General features: G+C 34.9%; 1 pseudogene; it reads left to right on the forward strand.

The window, feature by feature from the left end:
* Nucleotides 1–21,199, forward strand: part of LOC124229843 (ubiquitin-like modifier-activating enzyme 5) — a 36,120-nt pseudogene that overhangs the window by 13,235 nt on the left and 1,686 nt on the right.

Raw genomic sequence — 21,199 nt, forward strand, 5'->3', positions numbered from 1 at the left:
TCCTGTCCACTCAGGAAATGACAGCATCTTCAGTGACTGCTGCGCAGTCATTTTTCAGCTGTTTCATCTGTCTCCAATCTCCTGCCTTCCTAACATTTTTTTTTTCCATCCTTATCATAGGATTTACTGATCCTGGCTTTGTTAATTTTCCAAAAGCTATGGTAAACTGTCTTTGAACATTCTACTTATATTGATTGCACCCCACAAGTAGCTCAAAGCATAGTTATAATTATATATTCTCACTGAAAAATACGTATTTCTTGCTCTATGGTTTAGTTATCTTAATTTCTACATGTAGCTTTCTATGTGTATTTATTATTTTTAATAACAACAACGTAAAATTTTCATATTTCATTGATTACATACAGAATCGTATTTTATCTGCACAATAAAAATATGAGCAGACTGTTGGTTGAATTTACAGATACAGGAATTCTGGTAATTGGACAAGTCAGAGCACAAACCCAAATAAAAGTAAAGTCCAGTGATCTTTCTAGGGTGCCATAGCTGTCAGCTGAGTAAGAAAACATGTTTACACCGAGTGGGATCTATATGTTCTGCTCACCCGGTAATGTGCTCATAAAAGTGCTAATTGTAGATGAGGTCCTCATAAAGGCTGAAAATTACAGCTGACACTGACTTCATTAGGTGATTAGTAAGCTGATTAATTGATAGAGAAATAATAGAAAGCTGTCAAAGAATGTAAAATGTATGGTTTTACAAAGCGTGCTTGGCGCTGTTTCCTGAGTAAGCATCTCACTGTTCCGAACGCTGAAAGGTGTGCTGCGGAGGTGAGGGCCTGGGTAACACGTTTGACTTTCCATTTGTATTTCCCGTGATCTGCTTCCCTATGTTACTGCCTCTTCAACCTCAGATAATAATTTATAGAATTCTATAATGGAAAATGACCCCAAATATCACTGTTGTTAGTACTAGCTACAGCTAATGTATGAAATTTTAATATTATTCATATTAGTAAATAATTAACTTTCTATTAGCCTCAGGAAAAAGTGTACATGTTTTCCTTAGTATAGAGACACTTTCATTCATTGGAATGGTGGTATCAACATAGTATTCTCTTATTTTCCAATATTTTCCTATTCAGTGGAGTGGACTAATACTTTTTCCTATTCTATGAGTAAGTCAATAGAGTGAATTCTAATTTGAATCAACAGTCTTAGGAGTTTAGAAAGCATTAAAGAGTTATTATCAGAAACACTTGTTTTCTCGATTTACTTTTAGTTTACACAGTTACTTTTAATTTTATTCATGAAACCCTAGAGATTAATAAGAAAATGGTCCAAATTACATTTTCTTTTTAGGGAGCTGAATTATAGTTATTAATTGTTCTTTTTATAGAATTATTTCAACTTTATGTTACGCTTTCTTCATGGTACTATTCAATGCAAAGTGAGTAAAAATTTCAGGTTCTTCTCTGAAATACATAATTGCCTGAGGATCACCCATTCAACTTGTCTACATTGATATCTTTTACACCAGAAATTGATTTTATAAAGTTGACTAAATGATCACTAGTGTCAGGAGAGAAGAAGCCACCCAATCAATGTCAATCCTTATGACCAAGGATTTTGGAAGTAATATGAGTATATATTACTGTATGATATAATATATGGTATATTATCTGTTACCTTATAAGTCTAAATATAGATTTAATATATAAATATTTCTTATGGATCAATAATATAAATAATATATGAATTAAATGTATGATTACAGGAACAGACATTTTAAAAAGAAATAATACCCATGGCGAATATGTATTTAAAAAACAATCCAGCCTTCTAGAAATCAATAAAGCAATTATGATAATAAAATTCTTTTTTTATGTTACACATTCACACAATCATCCCCCACACATATATATTCTTGGAAAAGATGTTGAGTAACACACTTCAAGAGCCACATGACAATATGTATGCGAAGTTTTAGAAACGTTCATACTCACATCTAAGAACTCATCCAGTGCAAATAACCTTAGCGTAAGTGCCCTTAAATAATTGTAGACAAGAGTGTTCAGCATTTCATTATTTATGATTTCATAGATAAGTTTAATTTCCAAAATAGTAAATATATTAAATAAGGCATTATCTATCTATATAGAGAATTTTAGAAATCACATTTTCAAAACTACCTAAGAAATGAGATATAGTGTATAGTGATAATATAATTGTAAATAAAAAAGCAAGAAATAAACCTTTATATAGTATAAAATACAAATTTTATAAATATACATACACATTTATATATGAGATGTGCATAGAATAAAGCACGCAACATTTTTAGAGTCGATGGTGCTGGGTGAAATTTCTTTACTAAATTATATTTCTCTGTTTTTTCAAATTTCATTAATACATACATATTATATTTATAATTAGAAAGAAAAACATCACCAAAAAACTAAAAAGCTATACATTTCATATTGAAAAAAATAAAACAGTGACATGTAAAGTATAAGTAAGTTAAATACAACAGTAAGAATTTTTGATAAACTGCATTTACATCAACTTTTATAATTTAACCTCTGCATAAATGAGTGTATATAAAATGAAAAAAACAAAGGACAAGAACAGACAATCCATCAAAGAACTATAAACAATTAATAAACATGAGATTATTGTTCATGATTTTAAGAAGTCAAAACTATAAATGTAACTCTTATAAAGTTTTCAATTCTAAATTTGACAGAGATTAGATAAAACACATACGCATACTATCCAATATTGAAAAGGTATAAAGATATGGACTGTCTAATGCATTATAGGTAGAAAACTAAAATGGTGCAATATTTCTCCAGAAAGTAATTTGGAAATGAATGCTAATGGTTCGTTTCCCGAAAAAGAAAATTATGTTGTCCATGTACTGAGCAATAGTTTATCTTAGTGGTCAAGAGCATGGTCTCTGACACCAGACCACTTGGTTTCAGATCCCACTCTCACTTGATCAGTGTCCATGAGCAACTAGTTGAAACTTTCTTTGCTTTACTTAATGTATCTGTAAAATGAGAATAAAGGTCATGCTTACCTCATAGCTTTGTTATGAAAATTAGGTGAATTTACATATGTAAAATTCTCAGAACATTTCCAGAAAATGTTAAGCACACAATGAATATTAACTATTATTCATAGTATTATTGACATTATTAGAACCCATTTTAAACATAGAGCAAGCAGCTCTATACGAGGAAGGAAGAAAAACCTACATAGGGAAGAGCAGCTGTAAATGTAGGCTGGTTTTTATACGTTGCTAAAGCTGTGACATCTTACGAAAGTCCACAGTCAGTCCCACTCTGGTCTCGGCTGGTTATTGTTTGCCTTTTATTTCTTTGGCTAAAGCCTGCTATATGACCCTTCTTTCATTTTTCCCATGAGTACACCAGAACTATCTAGGTCCATTTGGCTTTCTAGAGAACAGCAAAAACAAAATAAATGGAGAGTAATGCAGAAATCTTTATTATGTCTTATTCTGTAAAAGTTTCTTATCTATAGCTTATAGGGAGGTCTCACTTTCTGGCTTTTCTCTTGCCTCCAGGAAGAACGGTCCTTCCTTCCCTCAAGTACCATTGTATATTTTGAAGCAGAGATTCAAAAAAGTGATTCCCAAAAAATGTCTAATCCAGTCTAGGACCAGATTGCCGTCCTCCCTCTATCCGGTTTCCTTATCAGAGATCCCACTTATGCGGGAGAGGCTCACTCCTGTCTAAAAAGGGATGTCAGCTTCCTCTGTGATACCTATAGGGCAACCTAAAATATTGCACAATAAGTCTAACATGTTAATAAGAACAACTCAAAAAACCACTAGAGGCAGGTGTGTTTTTTCAGATATGATCAAATATGTTTACCATAGTGTTATTTATACTATGTAAATAATTGGAAACCAGCTAACTATCCAACAATAAAGAAAGAAACTATCATGCAGCCATAGAATGTAATATAAATTTATTAAAAATAAGTTTTTAAAGAATTGGAATGCCAGAAGGTAAAAGAAGCGTGTCTTTAATAATATAAGTGTGTCTCTGTATGATGAAATCTATTGTATCACTTGTGTGTGTGGGTGTGGGTGGACAAAAAGAGACAGGGTCAGGGTGTGTGCAGGGAAGAAATGACTTATGGGAAATATACCATATTTTAATGGGGCTTATATTTGGTTTCTAGGATTATAGACAGTGATTTTTTCTCTGCTATGATTTTTGCATTTTCTAAATTATTTTTAATCAGAAATATTCAAAAAGCCTAAATTATCTACTCTCATATTTCTACTATAAGGTTCAAATGTTTCAAATTGGCTAATCAAGACTTAGGCATAAATGAATTTAAAAATATATTGACCAATAAAAATGGTCAATATCATTAATAATTTAGCAATTTAAAAAGCATGAATGCTATTACAGTTTGTTTCTGTCAGACTGGATTATTAAGAATCTTCTTATTGCCCAGTGTATGAGGGAAAGAAAGCACACGCATACAATTGTGGGGAGTATTAATGGAGGCAGCAGTTTGCAGGGGAGGATGGTGAGAGCAATGAACAATTGAATATGTATGTCCTCTTGTTTAGAAATCCCACTGTTAGGAATTTATACTTTTTCTAATCAAAAACAAATGTGTTGGGGCTGGCACAGTGGTGTAGTGGTTAAGTTCATGCGCTCCACTTCAGCAACCCGAGTTTCATGGGTTTGGATCCTGGGCACAGAACTACACAGGGCTCATCAAGCCATGCTGTGGCAGTGCCCCACATACAAAACAGGGGAGGATTAACACAGATGCTTGTTCAGGGGCAAACTTCCTCAAGCTAAAGGAAGAAGATTGGCAACAGATCTTAGCTCAGGGTTGATCTTCCTCACCAAAAACAAACAAAGAAAAAAACCCAAATGTGTAAAGATAAATACATATGGATGGTGTCTCTGATTTTTTTCGAAAAGCAAAAAATATGTATTACATAATAACATGTAATGCTATCCAGTGTAAAAATAAATGTAAAGTGGGATATAAGTGAAGATATACAACATCTTCCAAGACATTTTTTAATTAAAAAATCTGATTTTAGAATATGTAAAATATTTTTACATTTTTACATAATATCCAGATTAAGCAGGAAGATTTCAATCAGTTGTAAAGTATAATTGTACATATTTTGTGTCTGAATAGACAATTTAAGAAAGAATACACTAAAAATCTTTGACAGTGATCATCTCTGGGTGGTGTTGATTAAGGTCCAGGAATTTTTACTTTCCACTGTTTTTTCCATGATATATGCTACCCTATAGTAGTATTATTATATTTGCTAATGATAGGAAAACAATCATGCTATATTCTGCCATTAAAGTTGGAGTGGATTAAATTTTCCTTAATTAGTATGCTGAATCTGATATTATCTTTTGAGACTGAAAAATTATAAATGTCATCTTTTTTACCAAGGGAATAAACATTTTCACTTTCAGAATAATGACCTGTTTTGTTCAGTCATACTTTGTTACTGTTAGGTCAGATTTCACTAAATCCCCTTGTGTTGTCCAGATATTATGTAGAATAATAAACATTTTATTGCATTTAATTACTTTAGCAATTGAAAGCTCACTAGTGATTTCGGGTTTTACTTTTTATTTTTTTCAAAATCATGATTTTTATCAATCAAAAGTAATTTTAATGAGATTTAAAAAAGAAAACCCTAAAACTAAAAATTAAAACACTCATTCTGAGAACAATCAGGATGTCCAGAAGAAATTGACATTTCAACCATCAAAAACAGAGGCCGAAGCATTGGATGCTAGTTAATTCTGTAGAAAATAAGTCCTAATATCACTTTCAATAATATCCAAAGACTAAATATGCAAATCATTAAATTTCAATTAAGGGTCATGAAGTAATTATTATAGTAATAATCAATTTTCTTGTATTAATTAAAACATTGAACTCAGATAATAGGGGATATACCAAATGCAGAGTAACTTTAAAATTGCAACCATGGCTATAATTTTCCACCAGCACTAATTTCAAAACAGAAAATGTATGTCTTAAAATAGTGACTCATTGTATGTAAATATATTGTACAATTACTTTGAGTGCCAAATAATCATTTTATAGGCAATATGATGCATTCCTAAAAATAGGCAACTGGATAAAAATATATTTCTATACACTAGAAAATACTACACACACACAGTAATAAATTGGTTAAATTCTCCAATTCTTCACATATGTCTGAAAAAAAAGCTACCAAGGAACCAGAGATTGTTTCCCCAAATTGAGATATCCTTGTTCGATATCTTTGACCTTACCAGTTAACCTTGCTAAGCTCATTTTACACATGAGGCTTTACACTCAGAGAAAGGGTACAGTAGGGTGACTGGATTCAATTGTTGAATTCACGCTTAGCGATTCACTTAATTTTTTTCTTATTATCATCATTTCTATAGTGCCCTTCAATATGCCCTCTTATTGTGAAATGCAATTTACTCTACACAATTTGAGAATTTCCCACCCAAGTTTACAAAGTAGCTTTCTCTTTACGTTGGACAATCTTTGAATGATCTCTTTAGGAAAGCTTAGCTATTAAGAATCAGTGGTAAAACTAGAAAACACTGTTTATTAATTTTGAGGCAATTATTAAGACAACAGAAGCACATCTTATTGACATGAGACTCTCATATAACAAGGGCTCTAATCTGGGAGGGATAGATGAGGTTGATTGCATCATAAACTCTGAAAAAGCCTGCAAATTGTGTGTGTGTTTCCATGGGAGTCCTAAACTTTCATTGACTTAGAAACAGAGGGTGAACCCCTTTTACAGAAGGGTTAGTAACTGGTTAAACAATCGCAAATCATCCCTTATCACTTTTTTCTCTACTGATAGCTGAAACAATGATTGCTAGCCTCCCCACCCATAAAGAAAACAACTTGCTTTATAATATTCGTCTACATCAGTAATTGATTTCAGAATAATATTCATTTCAATATTATGTTGCTTAGATGATTTTTTAATTATTAATCAAAAGATCATAATACATGGTACTTTTTAAGCCCTTAAAAGAGATTAAGAAAAAAAAGAGTTAGTCATCAAAATATGATGTCCAATTAACAGGGCAAGAGAAGATCTAAGATGAGAAATAGCTGCAACCTAAGAGTTACTTTTTATTCCTCAATTCCATTTTACTAACTGAAAATATTGATTAGAAAATAATAAAGTTAGACCTCAGTGCCTCATCTGTCTTCTTGTGTTAAAAGGGTAGTACCAGCAGAGAAGCTCCTATTAAATACAGGTTTCATTTTTATTCCTTATACACTTCTCTCTATTCTGCACAGTTTCCTGAGGGGTGTGAAAATAAACATACTTAAGAAATTTCACAAGAACTGTAAGTATTACTTCAAAGTGATAAGCTGCAATTTGATCCTCCTTATTCCCTTTGTTTTCCTCCAAAATAAATCAGATCTCTTATTATTGTGTAACTTATTCATATATTGGGCTTTTAATCTGTAATTGTGACTGTTTCCAGGACACAAATATCATAATTGTTATGAAAAGCATTTAAATGGAACAGCAACTAATGTTCGTTAAAAGTAACAGTTCCACTGTACTGAAAGCTACGTCCCACGTGTGGCAGAAATACAAGTAGAAAAATGATTAAACAGCAGTGCAAGACACCTACTCCAAAATAGTGAGGTATAGATTTGTGACTTAGAAGGCAAATAAAATGTGTGTTCTTAACTTTTAAGTGTATTGAGACAAGATTTGTATATTGTTCTATTTTTAGTTGATAATTTTATTAAATTATAATCAGAGAGTGAAATTTGTATAAAATTGACTCATTTTGGATTTTTTGTTTGAAAATCCTTTATGACCTATTACACAAGCATGAAGAGAGTGTGCATCCTCTGCTTTTCAGGTATAGGATCAATCTGTTTCTCTATCTATTGATTTATTCATACACAGACATATAAAATCAACTTTTTAAACTTTTCTGTTCAACTCATATTGCCTCACTAATATTGCAAGGCTTTATCTAATAAACAATTTTATTTAATTTCTTGTACAACTTTTCTATTACTCTACTCATTTTTTCTTTCTTTCTTTGTTGTTTGGCAAGGAAGATTGGCCTTGAGCTAACATGTGTTGCCGATCTTCCCCCTTTTTCCTTTTCTCCTCAAAACCCCAGTACATAGCTAGATATCCTAGTTATAGGTCCTTCTGGTTCTTCTATGTGGGACACTGCCACAGCACATCTTGACGAGCAGTGCTAGGCCACTAAAGCAGAGAGTGCGAATTTAACAACTACACCACCCAGCTGGCCCCTACTCTACTTATTTTCAATTGCTTTATCAGTCTCTGAGACAGACGTAGGAAAATCTCCCACTGTGATTGTGGGTTTGTAATTTCTCCTTTTACTTATTAGCATTATTTAAAAATATTTCTAGTAGTAATTTTAACAGCATCTTGGTGTATTATTCTTTTTGTTGTTATAAGCATTTCTCTTTGTTTCTATATTTATGCAAATATTCTTTTTAAAAAAGGAGGATCAACTTACATTAATTTATAATTTACTGGGGTAAACAGACAATGAAAATTAAAACTGAGTACCTTGTAGTATTGGATAATGACATCTGATATAAGGAAAAATAAAGGTGGGTAAAGAGAGAGTGTGTGATGGCAAGCCTCTCTAAGGAGATGACTTTGGAATAGAATCCTTGAGAGTGCTTGATAGATCAAATCATGTCATTTACTGGGCAGATAGTGTTCCAGGAAGTGACTGGGGAAGGTAGCCTGAAAGGAAAATTCCAGTAATGGAAAGAAGGCTACTTGGCTAAACTAGAGCAAACAATGAAAAGTGTTGAATGGAACAGTGTTAGCGAGCAGGCAGCTGGTAGGCCTGGTGATCTAATAGGTATCATTCGGCGCCACCATGGCCAGGTTCATTTCCTGGTCGGGGGCCCACCCAGTTGTCATACTGTGGGGGCTATGTGTGGCTGTGATGCTAAAAGCTATGCCACCAGTATTTCAAATACCAACAGAGTCACTCACGGTGACAGGTTTCAGCAGTTTCCAAACTAAGACAGACTAGGAAGAAGGGACCTAGCTACCCACTTCCGAAAAAGAATTGACCGTAAAAACCGTGTGAATAGCTGTGAAGCAAACCCTGCGAATAGCTGGGAGCACTGTCTGGTACAGCACCAGAAGGTGAGAGGATGGTGAGAAAAGACCAGGCCGGGTTCCGCTGTGCTGTACACAATGTCTCCAGGAGTCCGAATCAACTTGACACTAACAACAAAGAGAAGAGGCAAGCCATGCAGGGGATTCAATTTGAGCTTTAATCAATTTGGTACTGAAAGTGACTAGAGTCTGTTAAATCTGCTGTAGCAGATTTCTGTTAGTATTTACTAGTCGTATTTTCTTCCATCTCCTATTTTGATATATTCTAGGTAATTTTTTTATGTGTATCTTTTAAATAGTACTTTGTAGCTTGTTGTTGTTTTTTAATTGGGTTATATTTGACATACAACATTGTGTGAGTTTAAGGTGTACAACATACCGATTTGACACATTTATATTGCAATAAGATTACCACAGTAGCATTAACCTCAACGGCATCACATAATTATCATTTCTTCTGTTGTTGCAAACAATTAAAATCTAGTCTCTTAGCAAGTCTAATGTTTGCAATACAGTTTTGTTGTCTACTATCACTGTACTGTGTATTAGGTCTTTAGAACTTACATATCTACTAGTTGCAAGTATGTACCCTTAGACATCATCTTTACCGTTCCCTTACTCCCCCCAGGCCCTCGTAACAACCATTTTACTCTCTGCTTTTATGATTTCGGTTTTTTTAGATTCCACATAGAAGTCATATCATACAGGATTTGTCTTTCTCTGTCTGACATCTCACTTAGCATAATGTCCTAAAGGTCCATCCATGTTGTTGCAAATGGCAGAATTTCCTTTCTTCTCATGGCTGAATAGTATTCCATTAAATAAATATACCACACTCTCATGTTTATTAAAGCATTAATCATAGCTGAGATATGGAAACAACCTAAGTGACTGTCAATGGATGTTGCTTTTATCTAGCCTGTAACTGTTTAAATTTTTAATAAGGAGACAGAATAGAATGGTGATCATAGTTTCCTCTTTTGCGAAAGAAGAATAATTATAGTACTCGTATGATGGATTTACTTGAAGAAGTAAAACATTTAATATATGTAAAGCCTTTAGAACAGTGACTAGTTTGTGGAAAGTGCCTAGTGAGTGTTAATTTTCATTACTAACTCAATTTATTCTGTTTACATTGTAATTAGTGATTTTATAAACACACATATGCATACATAGAATTATTGGTAGTATATCTTATTGTGAGTTTTCTTTTCCTTTGCTTATTTTGTCTTCCAGCTTCAGGTTGGATTAACAGATTTCTCTTAACTATTTCGTTTCTCTGTACAAGTTCAGAAGCCATAAATTGTATTTCTTTTCTGTTAGTGGTTAGCCAATCAAGAATTTCTTAAAACTTTGCTTTTAGAGACAAGGAAATAAAGTAAGTAATGCTTATTTATGAACTAGAAGTGTTTTGAAAACAAACAAGCAAAATACCAGTGTCACACCACTCTAACCGGTGACAGTGATATCTAGTAGTGTTTTGTACATGCAATTATTGTCTCATTGAACAAATTAAAGCAACATAGATAAAAGAATTATGTCCCTACTTAGTAAGTTAGCTTTAGAATAAATATAGACATGAGAAGTAAACTACTGCTTCTGTTATAATAACTTTTGTGGCATGGACTATTGAGAATTTTCAGGGAAAAAGGATTGAGGAGAAATCACAATAAGATGGTCTTTTAGTCGCTGGCTCAGGAAGTCATAGTGTGTGCCTTTCTTGTTTGAATGATGGTTTGAGAATAATTCAACTCCTTTTGCTTCCCTGGTGAAAAAAGAAGTTAAAATTGTAGACACTAGCTATCCAAACCTGGATCCAAAAGGAGGCATCTCTATGTGTCCATTGAGGGAGGGTCCTGGGCCAAGACAGTGTTCTGCTTTGGAGACCATACGAGGAGTGATTATTTCTCTTGTTCTCCATAGGATTCGCCAATTAGACTGCCTTAGTTGATTCACCTATGTTAATGAGGTAAAGTAGATTAGAATACAGTTTCCTCCAGTGCTTGGGTCCTCTAAGTAACTCTATTCCAAATGGAATAAAGTCCCAAATCACCATAACTAATTTTAGTCAGAAGCTTCATTCATTAAGGAAGATTGTTTACAAGTCAGAGAAACCAGTTGAAACTAGCTTAAGCAGAAGATAATCAAGCGTATTATGGGAATGCAGGGAGAGGACATGGAACCAGAGGAGAAATAAGTCTTACCATCTTTCATTTCCTCTCCTCTCTCAGCATCTGCTTCATTCTTTTCTGACTCTGTGCACTGGCTTTTCTGTGTCTAAATCTGCCTGACGACAGTCCGGTCTTTTACATCTTCTCTTTTCAAAAGGCAAGCATATATTGAAAATGAAATTCCTCAGTCGCAATTCTAAATGCCTAGAGAAATGACTATAGATCGGAAAATCTCCTTGGATCAATTAAGTGGTAAAAAACACTATAATTTTGTGTGTATTGAAAGTGAGTCTTTGGGGAAAAATTCTAGTTGGATGACATTTGGCAAACAAAGAGATATTTATCTTAGAAACCAACAATGTACTCAATAGATCACTAATGTCAGAGAATAACCTTCATTTCTATATGTGCATTTCATTCTGGCTATTCCAGTTATGGACTTATTTCAGGGTCTGACACTTAGTAGGCTCTTAAATATTTGTTATTATTAAGATAGGTTTATATGGTTCAGCCACATTCCTGTGACTGACCTGGAGAAGATAAACATCTTTAGATGGGAAAAACAATTAAATATGAGGACCTAAAATATACTGCTTAATAGGTCATTGCCTCTAAATACATGTCAGGATGTCTTCAATTACATATAAAGTTTTCATATGGTCAATTCTCTATGAAATAATATACTATAGTATTATCTAAACTATTTTTCCTTAAAATAGTTATAGATGTTATGGACAGGAATCAAGACAATTAGATTATAAATGAAATATTTTTATTTATCATGGCTGTCTACTAAACTGGAGTGAGACTCAAAAATGAATTGCTAAGGACTTTCTAGGAGAATAAAAGCTAAAACTTCTTTTCCCATTAGTTCCTTCTTGCTTACCAACCTAAAATATCTCAGTTGCCCCTTCTGGCTCCTGTGCCTTATTGAATCCCCACAGCTGCACTCAACAGCCAGACTGCTCCTGAGATCTGTGCTGGTAGGTGACCTGTGAATAAAAGAGTGGCACATTATTAAACGTTAAAATTTTCCAGTAAAATCTGCTTGAAAATATTTGAACAAAAAATGAATTCAACCCCTCTTTGAACATTTGTCATGTCTACAACTGAAAGTTTAGATGGTGAAGAAGAGAGATTCATCAAGAAGCTATAAATTGTCATACATGCTTAAAGCACTTAAAAGTGAAATCAAGGTAGTATAATTTCTGTATTCTTTCTTTGGCTTAAAGTGTAGCATCAGGGCCAATATTTTGAATGATATATTATTTTGTTTTTTCCAAGATTGGCACCTGAGCTAATATCTGTTGCCAGGCTTTTTTTTCTTCTTCTTCTCCCCAAAGCCCCTCAGTACATAGTTGTATAGTTTATTTATAGGTCCTTCTAGTTCTGCTATGTGGGACTCCACCTCAGCATGGCTTGATGAGTGGTGCCATGTCTGCACCCAGGATCTGAACCAGTGAAATCCTGGGCCGCCGAAGCAGAGCACACGAACTTAACCACTCGGCCATGGGGCTGGCCCCCTGAATGATGTATTATTGACTCTAGCTAGAGCTAGGAAATTAAGTATCTGTATATAATATGTAATGTTGTAGTCAGTGAATTCCATGTTTTGATCTCTTTAATTATACAATATAAAAGTCAAAAGAAAGATCAGAGATCATCTAATAACCCACATATATAAAAGATGAGAAAACTAAGATCCAAAGAGGAAAAGTGATTCTTCCAAGGGCACATTAGTAGTAGTGGTAAAACATGCTCCAGCACACAAGCCTCCTGGTTTCTGCTTGTATTTGCACTATTTCAAACACCCTCATCAGGTAGTCTTCCTTTTACGTTTTCAGAGGTGAATTACAGGTTTCTCATTTATTCTCATCTCGTGACGTAAGATACTTAGTGGTGGTGAAGCTCACTGTTTCTACCAGCAAACTTAGCATTGGGTGAGGTGGCAGCTTTATTAATATTTGTAAGGCTTTAGTCATAGTGCTCTGGATATTGTTGTGTTGGAGCGATTTGGGTGAAAACAAGTTGATCAACTCAAAGATTTGGTTGAAATGATAATTGATACATTCCAAGGAATAACCTACACTTAGATACTTAGTTTTGTTCAAAAATTCCCCTTACTGTTGAACATCTAACTCCTGAATTTTATCCATAGCAATCAATGCAGAGTAGAAATAATTCCATTACGTACTTATATTTCCTTAAAATAGACAAAAATGCTGAAATATCCATAAATGTTTGCAATGCCACGTCATGTTTATTATCAATTTATGATTTAGGGCTAAGCTTGCTGTAAATTAAAATCATTTCAACAAAATTGCATCTAGCTTTATCATTCAAATCATTTCACTAGCTAAAGTGAATGTCATACTATATTATCTATTTTCTCTACTCATAAAGTAAATTTATACCCCTAAGAAGCTGTGACCCCTCATTTATAAACAAAGCATGCATTCAATGAATGTGTTGCTGAGAACAAAACAATTATTTCCATCACAATAATACTTTCTAGCAATTCATGTGGGATGAGGTTGAAAGCTGGGGACACTCAATGCCTTTTAAAGGAATGGCAGAGGGGATCTTTTATAACTAAAAGTAGACAAATTTCTTCTCTTCCAAACATAAGGAAGTGTGTTCTAAAGGAGAAATTCTTTTTTTAAAAGCCACAGAAGCACTCATTTTTCTACCTGAAATGCCACTCCAGTTTTTTTCATTAAAATTCTGTAGTTCTTGGAAAGCAAAGAAATGACTTCAAATCATAACTTATCTTACTTTTTATATGAACTTGTAGGAGAGGAAGACATTTCCTCTACCCGTTCTGGGTCCTTCTGGCTGGACAACAAATTAAATTCACATGAGACAGAATAATAAAACAAAAGCGAAAATTAAGCAAAGCTTTATAACATATATACATGGGAGAGACCCAGAAAAACTGAGTAACTCACTAAAATGGTGGAAGCTCTTACCTTAAATACCATCTTCAGCTAAAGACAAAGGAGGATTTTGGGAATGGGGAGCCAGTTATGGGAGATTACCAGAAAAGCACAGTAAACCAGAGTAAGGTTATTATGCAGATTTAGGTCCTTGGCTTCACATTGACAAGAGTTTCTAGAGATAAGGTCATCCCCCCTTCTTCCTGTTACAGAGAGGGAGATACCTTTACAGATTGGGATTACTTTTACAAATGTAAATGTCTCTTACAGAGGGTAACTTCTACTTTCCAGAGTCTCTCTCATGTCTGCACTGTTTTTTTTTTTTTGAGGAAGATTAGCCCTGCGCTAACTACTGCCAATCCTCCTCTTTTTGCTGAGGAAGACTGGCACTGTGCTAACATCCATGCCCATCTTCCTCTACTTTATACGTGGGATGCCTACCACAGCATGGCTTTTTGCCAAGTGGTGCCATGTCTTCACTTGGGATCCCTACCAGCAAACCCCAGGCCGCCAAGAAGCAGAACGTGTGAACTTAACCGCTGCACTGCCGGGCTGGCCCCTGTCTGCAGTTTTTAAAAGTAACCAGCCCAAAATAATCCTGATGCCAAAGAGATGTATCTTGGGGTGGCCAATCCCAGTCCCCCACAAACCCTTTCCATTTTATTGGAAAATGAGTTTAACCTTCAGATATTCCAATAATGCATCTGCATTTTATGACCAGCTGCTTTAAGACATATTTCAGATTTATCCCAAGTGCTTGTGGTCAGTGAGGAAGGCAGCACATATTTATTCAGTATCAGATGCATGGATAAAACTATTTTAGGCACAGGTTTCATAACAAAGAACTTAAATTTTAGTAATTATGTATAAAAATATTTACTATGACTTTATATTCTCTAGCCTTTAATATCTTAGGAAAATAACAATGTTATTAGAAATGCATATGGTTATATATTTAGTGAGATTAGTGATAATTATGATGGGAATAAAAACATCTTTCTTGGACCAGTGTTATTGTGGCTGTTTAATGTTAACAGCATTCCGGGTGGCTTTTTACGGTTAAGCTGTCATCTATAAGTCATCAATAAGAGACTCAGTTGAACAGGAATATCCCCAATTATAAACTAGCTGCTCAGGAATGTATATTAACAATTTTTAATTCTTTATCCAAATTACTTTTAGCTTTCCAATAAAAACCTACAGAAATTTTAAATTCTGTAAAAATTTTTGTCAAAATATATAAGGATGTCTCCTTTCACCCATTATATGTTGAATAACTAGGCTTTCATTCTAAAGAAAGTAATCTTATAGAGGGTGTGACCCTATTCACTCAGTAAGGGCAGGAGCAGGACTCAGAAACACAGACTCACAGATTCCTCCCAGCCTCGTCAGTGAGTAAGGACTATGTATGACATAAACCCAGTTGGGCTGCATCAGCAACACTACATTAAGCAACATATACAATTTGCACATTTATGGACTGATATGCTTAGCATTTATGAAGACTCATTTTTCTATTGCCTGAAAAGAAACAATACTAATAGTGTGTGCAATTAGGAGCTCCCAAGAATAATGGAAAAATTGGTGACCTGTAACCACTTTTAGTACTGTGTGCTGCCTTGAAAACGTAATGAATTCCTCCCTATTGTCTTTGCAGGGCATCAATGCATATAAATAATCTACAAGACTACTGGACGAACATAGGAGATGATGGAAGAGTGGTGACCAAGGTAGTTTCTAAAGGTGCAGCCTTACTTCCCTGTGCATCTCCCATCCCTCAACTTCCTGACGACTCCTCTTGGTAAGTTAATTCAATTCTAAAAGCATTTATTAGTAACCTCCTATTTATTTCTGTAGTCCTTTGTCTCCAGGAATAATAACGCACACTGAGAAAAAGAAACACATAAATGAAAAAGTTTAATAGCTCTACAGAAATACAGAGTTAAGGAGCAAAGTGAGTGGTGGAAATAACACAAATAAGTCAAAGAAAAATGCAATTAGAGGAAGAGGGAGAAATTGGGGCATCTTTAGAATGGAAGAGGAGCTTAGATAGCTATTAATGTATGGATATAAAAGTAATGAGAGAGAGAGACATGGACAATGACTAAATGTGATGATGAGGGTCAGGTTGTCTTGGCCTCACCCTGAGGGGGTTTTATGCCCTCACTTTAGATGTGTGGCCCCTTATCAGAAAAAAATTAACACATTAGGAATCATTACTCCAACCACAGGAGAAGACACAATAGAAAGAGCAGGTACTCTTGGGTTGGAGTGATATCTGGGACAACCTTCAAGTCATAGGGAACAGTACAAACACAAGTGTTCTCTTTCATAGTCTAGGGAAAAGAATTCTCCAGGAAAATGTCAGCCTGGCAACTGTACAAGTTTTCTCAGGTCTACAAACACCATTTCTCACAAAAATTCTTAGCTTAAACACCTCTTTATCCCCTGCAGAGAATACAATTGGAAACAATATCAGAATTGTTAGGATTATTAAAGGCTACACATTTCTACTTCCAATTATTAGAAAAAGTGCCATGACCACAACTGGGCATTGTTTTGATTAGGGATTGTTTGATGTCACAACCTTAATTCCTCTTTTGTGATGACAATTTTCTATCGTCCACTACTGTCTCCCTTGTTTCAACTTTAACCACTCTCTGATCTCATCCTAACCACCTCTTATTGTGCTTCTATTTTCTTTTCTTTTTTTGAGGAACATTAGCCCTGAGCAAACATCTGCCACCAATCCTCCTCTTTTTGCTGAGGAAGACTGGCCCTGAGCTAACATCCTTGTGCATCTTCCTCTACTTTTGAGGGGCGGCTGCCACAGCATGGTCTGACAAGAGGTGCATAGGTCCACACCCGGGATCCAAACTGGTGAAGCCTGGGCCCCTGAAGTGGAATATGAAAACTTAACCACTGCACCACCAGGCTGGCCCATTATGCTTCTATTTTCTTCTGGTTTAGAAGTATCATCCTGGTTTCACATTCTTCCTTGTCTAAGCATGAATTGCTGGTTTATTTTCTTAATTACTCTCTTGTGAGCTTTCTCAAGTTCTTCCATCCTCTGTCCTTTCATAGCTCTAATCTTGGATCAATCTAAACTTTCAGCTTCCCCATACCTACACAGTTGGCAAGTGTGAGTGTAAGAAACCACAAAACTGTGTATATTGTCACAACTACAGATATATGTGGGTTTCAATTTCAAGTGGATCCTCAATATCTGTATTTTTATTTGTCTTGGGTCAATTCTATTTTCTGTTACCCAAATTTGCTATACAAAAACTTACTTGCTTTTAAGTATTCTACCGTAACTTTAGATCAATTACTTTCAACAACTGATACTATTTCCTATGGCATGTAGAACAATGAAATCATTACGTAGGAAAACCCTCAACTTAATGAATTGTAACCCCATGATTATCTATTTAATAATTGTTTTTACTTCTTTCCTCCCTTCTCAAAAATTGTATCGCCTCCAATTTTTTTCCTGAATTCTATTTTTTCTTAGCTCTTGGTTGATTTTGGCCCATCAGTTTTTTTCTATATCCTCAGCATGTTTTTCTCTAGAAGAATCTTTCCTTCAGCCCATCTATTCATTTCTTTCCAATTTCTTTTAGCTATGACATCCTCTATACTAAAAATTGAAATTATTTCCTGAAATGCACATGCCAACTTTTGGGAAATCCACAATTTCCATATGATTTATGTAGGCGAGGAAGACATTTCCTCTACCCGCTCTGGGTCCTTCTGGCTGGACAATGAATTGAATTCACATGAGACGAATAACAGGAGGAAATTAAACAAAGCTTTATAACATGTATCTATGGGAGAGGCTCAGACAAACTGAGCAACTTGCCAAAATGACAGAGGTTCTCATCTTAAATACCACCCTCAGCTAAAGACAAAGGATGATGTTGGGGGTAGGAGGAGTCAGTTATGGGAGATTATCAGAAAAGCACAGTAAACAAGGGTAAGGTTATTATGCAGACTTACGGCCTTGCTTTCTGCATTGATAACAGTTTCTAGAGATAAGTTCATCCCTGCTTCCTGGTACAGAAAGGCAGACACCTTTACAGACGGAGATTTTCTTTACAAATGTAAATGTCTCTTAACAAGGGATAAGTGAATTCTACTTTTCAGAGTTTCTTTCCTGTCTACAGTTTTTAAAAGTAACCAGCCCAAAATAATCCTCATGCCAAAGAGATGTATCTTGGAATGGCCAATTCCAGACCCCCACATTTATCATCCAAAAAGGGCCACAGCTGAGAATAAAAGAAGGGCAATATTAACAAGTAAAACCAGAACTATCCAGAACAAAACGAGACGTATGGCCATCTAAATAATGAACTACCTAACCCCATCTTTGTATTACAAATGATTAGACTATGAGTGGATCCTTGGTTTGCCTTGGGGGACATGAGTAGTTGGTAGAATACTTTGAGCTTAATCATTGCAATTAGTACTAAAATAAATCCACAATGTTACCTCATTTTCAGATAGTTATTGATTAAATTGAAGAATAACTATAGGGTGACACATATCAACTGGCACCTAGAAATTCTGTATAGAGTAGTCAAGCTATTTACTCATGAGAAATAAAAACCTCATTCATTTTTGAAGAGTTTTACAATATTTTGTTTTACAAAATTTGAGGAAATGATCTAGGATGTCCTATTTGTATACTAGAATGTAAAACAATGATTAGTTCTGAAGAGTTAACAGCAAATTTTGTTCTTTTCTTTCTCTGGACGGGTAGAAAGCAAGCAGTATATAATACAGTTCCTTAATTGCATTCCATTTCTGCTTGCTCTTAAGTCTTATCTTTAAAATTGTCTTACAAATGTATAAGTTATATTTTACCCTTTAGTTTGGGTTCCTGGACCCAATTTCAGTGTGTGGGGGCCCCACATAAAACAAGCAGTGCCCTGACACCTGCTGGGTGTCCTAGAATTCAACTCAATTCTGACACTCTTTCCCTGGCAGGAGATAGCGTCAGATTCCACAGGTTAAGGATTCCGTTCTACAAGACTGCTCCCGACCCCCACCCCCACTTCAGAGGCCAGTGGCAAGTCCGGGGTGTTACTTGAACTTCTGACCAACCAGCTATAAATCAGAGGCTCACATGACTCTCTCTTTGAGTTTGATTTATTTGTCAGAGCAGCTCACAGAACTCAGAGAAACCTTTACTTAGTAGATTACTAGTTTATTATAAGAGGATATAACTCAGGAACAGACAGATGGAAGACATGCATAGGGCAAGTTCTGGAGAAGTACGTGGAGCTTTCATGTTCCCTCCAGTGTGCTACTCTCCCCAAATCTCCGTGTATTCACCAACCGCTGAAGCTCTCAGAGCCTAGCCAGCTGACAATTGATCCAAACTCCACCCCCATCCCCTCCCTGGAGGTCAGCAGGGTGGGACTGAAATTCCAACCCTCTAATCATGTGGTTGGCTCCTCTGGCAACCAGTCCCCATTCTTCTGTGCTTTCCAAATTTACCTCGTTAACAAAACAAAAGACGCCTTTATCCCTCTCATCACTTAGGAAATTGCAAGAGTTTTAAGAACTGTGTGCCAGGAACAAAGGAAGACCAAATTCTTATAATAAATGACAATATCACACCCTTTATACAAAATTTTATTTAGTATTGTTTATATAAGAAATCTAGTTTCTCAAGGAAAACAAACTGCCTCTTGTAGCAGATTTTCTAAAAAACTATGTACCTCACATACTTATTCACAAAATAATTACACACATTCAAAGAAAGAAGCAGAAGAAATTATCTATTTAAAAAATTTAGTTTATTTTTGTCTCTAATTAATCAGTATAGTGTTGAATGCAAGAAAGGTTTTTTGACATCACACAGTTGCTTTACAATAAAAGTACATATTTCACATTAATATATTTACATATGTCTTGTTGTAGTCAGTATCAAGATAGATCCACAATGTTGAAACTGGCTCAACACAAGATTGACATAAGGGGAGCCATATTGTAGAAAGAGATCATGTTGTAACTTTGAATGACCTCTGATTAACTAACCCAGCTGGATTTTCACCCTCCAGGAGGTCCACCTATTCTGTAGATTTTATGACCCCCCCCCCTCTAGTGTATATACCTTCCAGCTGTGATAAGACAATAACTTCATTCTTTTGAGTTCCTTAGGAATATGATGACCCCCTAAACAGAGAGTCTATGCTGATAGCCATCATCAATGAATACTGAAAGATCTGGTGTGGCAATTCCCAGTCTATAATACCACAGGGTCAACATTCCTAATCCTCTCCCCTGTAACCCACTGGCCTATATAACTGTTTCAAGATTCTGTGCCCCCCTAAGATGGTTCTTTTGGACATTAGTCAGCCATCTTCCCTCTTGCTAGCAAGCTATAATAAAATGCCCTTTCTGTGCCACCATCTTGCCTCTTGACGATTGGCTCTTGTCTCACGGTGAGCAGATCGTGCACTTTGTGTGGTAACAATATTACCAATTTTTCAGGCTGGTGTTGATTAATTGCTTAACTTGAAGAACACATGCAGGGTGATATATATGTATATATACATAAAACTATTTAAATTAGTATATGTACATATTAATATATAAGTATGTATGTATTGACATAAGAATATGTATGCATGTGTTAATATATGTATATATGTATTAATATAAGAATATATTTAGGGTTATATATGTTTATATATAAATATACTTAAATAAATATAATTTAAATTTCTCCTAAAATTAAGGATTAAAGTTGGTTTTCAGTAAACACAAGTCTAAAGTGAAAATCAGAATAATATTAGATTTTAGAGTCTTTTCCCCTTAGAAAAGCCAAGTATTTACTGCTCTCCATAAACATTGAGTACTATGGTATCATTAAATTAGTAAGTGATTATTATTATTATTATATTGATGTTACATACTGTTCTG

This window comes from Equus quagga, chromosome 18 (genome assembly GCF_021613505.1).
Source record: "Equus quagga isolate Etosha38 chromosome 18, UCLA_HA_Equagga_1.0, whole genome shotgun sequence".
Lineage (NCBI taxonomy): Eukaryota > Metazoa > Chordata > Mammalia > Perissodactyla > Equidae > Equus > Equus quagga.